This window comes from Rhinoderma darwinii, unplaced genomic scaffold, assembly GCF_050947455.1.
Source record: "Rhinoderma darwinii isolate aRhiDar2 unplaced genomic scaffold, aRhiDar2.hap1 Scaffold_954, whole genome shotgun sequence".
NCBI classification, from domain to species: Eukaryota; Metazoa; Chordata; class Amphibia; order Anura; family Rhinodermatidae; genus Rhinoderma; species Rhinoderma darwinii.
Genome location: NW_027464529.1, coordinates 119406 through 125405, shown reverse-complemented (window position 1 = coordinate 125405; position 6000 = coordinate 119406). Strand labels below are relative to the sequence as shown.

The following is a 6000-nucleotide window of genomic DNA, read 5'->3' as shown; positions in this document are numbered from 1 at the left end:
GATTCCAGAGCCAGCTTTCTGACATCATAATGGGGCCTCAGAGATAAAAGCCTGGGCCCAGGCAGTGTTGGTCAGTGCTGCTCAGCAGGCAGCACTGGACTGGACTGGATTACAGCTGATACAAGGTGTGAAGGAACAAGGGGTGGCTGTGGGCATGCACTTGCTGCCGCTGCCAGTGTTTATCTGCATGGCAGCAGGGCATTTGGGCGTTGCCAGGAAGGCGTTTTTATGTAGATTCCTCCTCTTTCAGCACTGCATTGTGGTGCAAGCAAAAGAAGCAAATCCTGTCTGGCTTCCTCTCCGGCCTTTATTCACCTCCCGTGTAGCTGTGAGTGTGTGAGCCTGCAGGGCCCCATGGAATTGCCTAGAAGTAGGCTGAATCGCTGCAAGGGCTGAACAGCAGTATCGGGCAGGCTCGGGCAACGCGCGGCCCGTTCGGGTTATCGCTTCTCGGCCTTTTGGCTAAGATCAAGTGTAGTATCTGTTCTTATCAGTTTAATATCTGATACGTCCCCTATCTGGGGACCATATATTAAATGGATTTTTAGAACAGGGAGATGGAAATAGAGCTTGCTCTGTCCACTCCACGCATTGACCTGGTATTGCAGTATTTCCAGGACCGGTGCACCCTTTCCTTATGTGTTGACTAAAAGCAGATTCCAAAAGTGTTTTTTGTCTTTGCTATTGTTTCTGTCTTTCTGAAGGGATCTCCCCTTTTAATCCCATTATTTCAACACCTGTTGGACAATGCATGAGTGATAATGAGCTCATTGATTAAATGCAATTAATGAATAGATTGCCACCTCTTGTTGTGTGTCGTCTGTGTTTCTGTGTTTCCGGCATTTCACATTGGAACACCTCATTCACCTTCCTTGTCTTCTCTCCGCCCTCCCTTTTAGGTAAGTTAAAGAGCTGCACCTGAGCCAGCCACTGATTGATTGATTGATTGATTGATTGATTGATTGATTGATTGATTGATGCAGCACAACAGTCAAATAGTGGAGTGGAGTAGGGGAACAGCAAACAGCCAATAAAGCAGCCCGCCCGCTCGCCTGCCCGCCACAATGGACCTACCTGTGTACACTAGATGGATGTGATGGAATGTACTGTCGTCCCTACATTTCAAGAAGAAGTAAGAATTGCAGTTGCAACAAAGCCTTGCTTGCCTACAAAGAGAGCAGCAATTTGGATTTGTTACTATGTTACCTAGAAGAATAACAAACTGTGCAAGGATGGAGGTTGTAGGAGCAAGGAGAAGTTGTCTGTAAAGTTGGTGGATGCCTATTTTCCATTTTGCAGTCCCTTGTCTCCCTCTTGTGGCCTCCTGGAGGCAACTAGCTGTGCAAAAAAAAGACAGCCTGGCGGCCGGCTGTTGCAGTGTTGCCCTCTCAGGCAACACTGAGTGACTGACTGAGCCTCACCGTCTTATATAAAGTTCAGACGGAACTTTGCACGTGTCATAGTGGAGCCCTCAGGATTCCAGAGCCAGCTTTCTGACATCATAATGGGGCCTCAGAGATAAAAGCCTGGGCCCAGGCAGTGTTGGTCAGTGCTGCTCAGCAGGCAGCACTGGACTGGACTGGATTACAGCTGATACAAGGTGTGAAGGAACAAGGGGTGGCTGTGGGCATGCACTTGCTGCCGCTGCCAGTGTTTATCTGCATGGCAGCAGGGCATTTGGGCGTTGCCAGGAAGGCGTTTTTATGTAGATTCCTCCTCTTTCAGCACTGCATTGTGGTGCAAGCAAAAGAAGCAAATCCTGTCTGGCTTCCTCTCCGGCCTTTATTCACCTCCCGTGTAGCTGTGAGTGTGTGAGCCTGCAGGGCCCCATGGAATTGCCTAGAAGTAGGCTGAATCGCTGCAAGGGCTGAACAGCAGTATCGGGCAGGCTCGGGCAACGCGCGGCCCGTTCGGGTTATCGCTTCTCGGCCTTTTGGCTAAGATCAAGTGTAGTATCTGTTCTTATCAGTTTAATATCTGATACGTCCCCTATCTGGGGACCATATATTAAATGGATTTTTAGAACAGGGAGATGGAAATAGAGCTTGCTCTGTCCACTCCACGCATTGACCTGGTATTGCAGTATTTCCAGGACCGGTGCACCCTTTCCTTATGTGTTGACTAAAAGCAGATTCCAAAAGTGTTTTTTGTCTTTGCTATTGTTTCTGTCTTTCTGAAGGGATCTCCCCTTTTAATCCCATTATTTCAACACCTGTTGGACAATGCATGAGTGATAATGAGCTCATTGATTAAATGCAATTAATGAATAGATTGCCACCTCTTGTTGTGTGTCGTCTGTGTTTCTGTGTTTCCGGCATTTCACATTGGAACACCTCATTCACCTTCCTTGTCTTCTCTCCGCCCTCCCTTTTAGGTAAGTTAAAGAGCTGCACCTGAGCCAGCCACTGATTGATTGATTGATTGATTGATTGATTGATTGATTGATGCAGCACAACAGTCAAATAGTGGAGTGGAGTAGGGGAACAGCAAACAGCCAATAAAGCAGCCCGCCCGCTCGCCTGCCCGCCACAATGGACCTACCTGTGTACACTAGATGGATGTGATGGAATGTACTGTCGTCCCTACATTTCAAGAAGAAGTAAGAATTGCAGTTGCAACAAAGCCTTGCTTGCCTACAAAGAGAGCAGCAATTTGGATTTGTTACTATGTTACCTAGAAGAATAACAAACTGTGCAAGGATGGAGGTTGTAGGAGCAAGGAGAAGTTGTCTGTAAAGTTGGTGGATGCCTATTTTCCATTTTGCAGTCCCTTGTCTCCCTCTTGTGGCCTCCTGGAGGCAACTAGCTGTGCAAAAAAAAGACAGCCTGGCGGCCGGCTGTTGCAGTGTTGCCCTCTCAGGCAACACTGAGTGACTGACTGAGCCTCACCGTCTTATATAAAGTTCAGACGGAACTTTGCACGTGTCATAGTGGAGCCCTCAGGATTCCAGAGCCAGCTTTCTGACATCATAATGGGGCCTCAGAGATAAAAGCCTGGGCCCAGGCAGTGTTGGTCAGTGCTGCTCAGCAGGCAGCACTGGACTGGACTGGATTACAGCTGATACAAGGTGTGAAGGAACAAGGGGTGGCTGTGGGCATGCACTTGCTGCCGCTGCCAGTGTTTATCTGCATGGCAGCAGGGCATTTGGGCGTTGCCAGGAAGGCGTTTTTATGTAGATTCCTCCTCTTTCAGCACTGCATTGTGGTGCAAGCAAAAGAAGCAAATCCTGTCTGGCTTCCTCTCCGGCCTTTATTCACCTCCCGTGTAGCTGTGAGTGTGTGAGCCTGCAGGGCCCCATGGAATTGCCTAGAAGTAGGCTGAATCGCTGCAAGGGCTGAACAGCAGTATCGGGCAGGCTCGGGCAACGCGCGGCCCGTTCGGGTTATCGCTTCTCGGCCTTTTGGCTAAGATCAAGTGTAGTATCTGTTCTTATCAGTTTAATATCTGATACGTCCCCTATCTGGGGACCATATATTAAATGGATTTTTAGAACAGGGAGATGGAAATAGAGCTTGCTCTGTCCACTCCACGCATTGACCTGGTATTGCAGTATTTCCAGGACCGGTGCACCCTTTCCTTATGTGTTGACTAAAAGCAGATTCCAAAAGTGTTTTTTGTCTTTGCTATTGTTTCTGTCTTTCTGAAGGGATCTCCCCTTTTAATCCCATTATTTCAACACCTGTTGGACAATGCATGAGTGATAATGAGCTCATTGATTAAATGCAATTAATGAATAGATTGCCACCTCTTGTTGTGTGTCGTCTGTGTTTCTGTGTTTCCGGCATTTCACATTGGAACACCTCATTCACCTTCCTTGTCTTCTCTCCGCCCTCCCTTTTAGGTAAGTTAAAGAGCTGCACCTGAGCCAGCCACTGATTGATTGATTGATTGATTGATTGATTGATTGATTGATTGATTGATTGATTGATTGATGCAGCACAACAGTCAAATAGTGGAGTGGAGTAGGGGAACAGCAAACAGCCAATAAAGCAGCCCGCCCGCTCGCCTGCCCGCCACAATGGACCTACCTGTGTACACTAGATGGATGTGATGGAATGTACTGTCGTCCCTACATTTCAAGAAGAAGTAAGAATTGCAGTTGCAACAAAGCCTTGCTTGCCTACAAAGAGAGCAGCAATTTGGATTTGTTACTATGTTACCTAGAAGAATAACAAACTGTGCAAGGATGGAGGTTGTAGGAGCAAGGAGAAGTTGTCTGTAAAGTTGGTGGATGCCTATTTTCCATTTTGCAGTCCCTTGTCTCCCTCTTGTGGCCTCCTGGAGGCAACTAGCTGTGCAAAAAAAAGACAGCCTGGCGGCCGGCTGTTGCAGTGTTGCCCTCTCAGGCAACACTGAGTGACTGACTGAGCCTCACCGTCTTATATAAAGTTCAGACGGAACTTTGCACGTGTCATAGTGGAGCCCTCAGGATTCCAGAGCCAGCTTTCTGACATCATAATGGGGCCTCAGAGATAAAAGCCTGGGCCCAGGCAGTGTTGGTCAGTGCTGCTCAGCAGGCAGCACTGGACTGGACTGGATTACAGCTGATACAAGGTGTGAAGGAACAAGGGGTGGCTGTGGGCATGCACTTGCTGCCGCTGCCAGTGTTTATCTGCATGGCAGCAGGGCATTTGGGCGTTGCCAGGAAGGCGTTTTTATGTAGATTCCTCCTCTTTCAGCACTGCATTGTGGTGCAAGCAAAAGAAGCAAATCCTGTCTGGCTTCCTCTCCGGCCTTTATTCACCTCCCGTGTAGCTGTGAGTGTGTGAGCCTGCAGGGCCCCATGGAATTGCCTAGAAGTAGGCTGAATCGCTGCAAGGGCTGAACAGCAGTATCGGGCAGGCTCGGGCAACGCGCGGCCCGTTCGGGTTATCGCTTCTCGGCCTTTTGGCTAAGATCAAGTGTAGTATCTGTTCTTATCAGTTTAATATCTGATACGTCCCCTATCTGGGGACCATATATTAAATGGATTTTTAGAACAGGGAGATGGAAATAGAGCTTGCTCTGTCCACTCCACGCATTGACCTGGTATTGCAGTATTTCCAGGACCGGTGCACCCTTTCCTTATGTGTTGACTAAAAGCAGATTCCAAAAGTGTTTTTTGTCTTTGCTATTGTTTCTGTCTTTCTGAAGGGATCTCCCCTTTTAATCCCATTATTTCAACACCTGTTGGACAATGCATGAGTGATAATGAGCTCATTGATTAAATGCAATTAATGAATAGATTGCCACCTCTTGTTGTGTGTCGTCTGTGTTTCTGTGTTTCCGGCATTTCACATTGGAACACCTCATTCACCTTCCTTGTCTTCTCTCCGCCCTCCCTTTTAGGTAAGTTAAAGAGCTGCACCTGAGCCAGCCACTGATTGATTGATTGATTGATTGATTGATTGATTGATTGATTGATTGATTGATTGATTGATGCAGCACAACAGTCAAATAGTGGAGTGGAGTAGGGGAACAGCAAACAGCCAATAAAGCAGCCCGCCCGCTCGCCTGCCCGCCACAATGGACCTACCTGTGTACACTAGATGGATGTGATGGAATGTACTGTCGTCCCTACATTTCAAGAAGAAGTAAGAATTGCAGTTGCAACAAAGCCTTGCTTGCCTACAAAGAGAGCAGCAATTTGGATTTGTTACTATGTTACCTAGAAGAATAACAAACTGTGCAAGGATGGAGGTTGTAGGAGCAAGGAGAAGTTGTCTGTAAAGTTGGTGGATGCCTATTTTCCATTTTGCAGTCCCTTGTCTCCCTCTTGTGGCCTCCTGGAGGCAACTAGCTGTGCAAAAAAAAGACAGCCTGGCGGCCGGCTGTTGCAGTGTTGCCCTCTCAGGCAACACTGAGTGACTGACTGAGCCTCACCGTCTTATATAAAGTTCAGACGGAACTTTGCACGTGTCATAGTGGAGCCCTCAGGATTCCAGAGCCAGCTTTCTGACATCATAATGGGGCCTCAGAGATAAAAGCCTGGGCCCAGGCAGTGTTGGTCAGTGCTGCTCA

At 47.9% G+C, this 6000-nt stretch overlaps 4 non-coding genes across 4 annotated transcripts; all 4 read left to right on the top strand.

The window, feature by feature from the left end:
• The first annotated feature begins 442 nt into the window (after positions 1-442).
• LOC142733417 (U2 spliceosomal RNA) lies at positions 443-633 on the top strand. Its single transcript, XR_012880062.1, has one exon. It is a non-coding gene; the product is annotated as a U2 spliceosomal RNA (small nuclear RNA).
• Positions 634-1917: 1284 nt separating this feature from the next.
• Positions 1918-2108, top strand: LOC142733416 (U2 spliceosomal RNA). Its single transcript, XR_012880061.1, has one exon. It is a non-coding gene; the product is annotated as a U2 spliceosomal RNA (small nuclear RNA).
• Positions 2109-3384: 1276 nt separating this feature from the next.
• LOC142733415 (U2 spliceosomal RNA) lies at positions 3385-3575 on the top strand. Its single transcript, XR_012880060.1, has one exon. It is a non-coding gene; the product is annotated as a U2 spliceosomal RNA (small nuclear RNA).
• Positions 3576-4871: 1296 nt separating this feature from the next.
• LOC142733414 (U2 spliceosomal RNA) lies at positions 4872-5062 on the top strand. The gene has a single exon (XR_012880059.1). It is a non-coding gene; the product is annotated as a U2 spliceosomal RNA (small nuclear RNA).
• Positions 5063-6000: the final 938 nt, after the last annotated feature.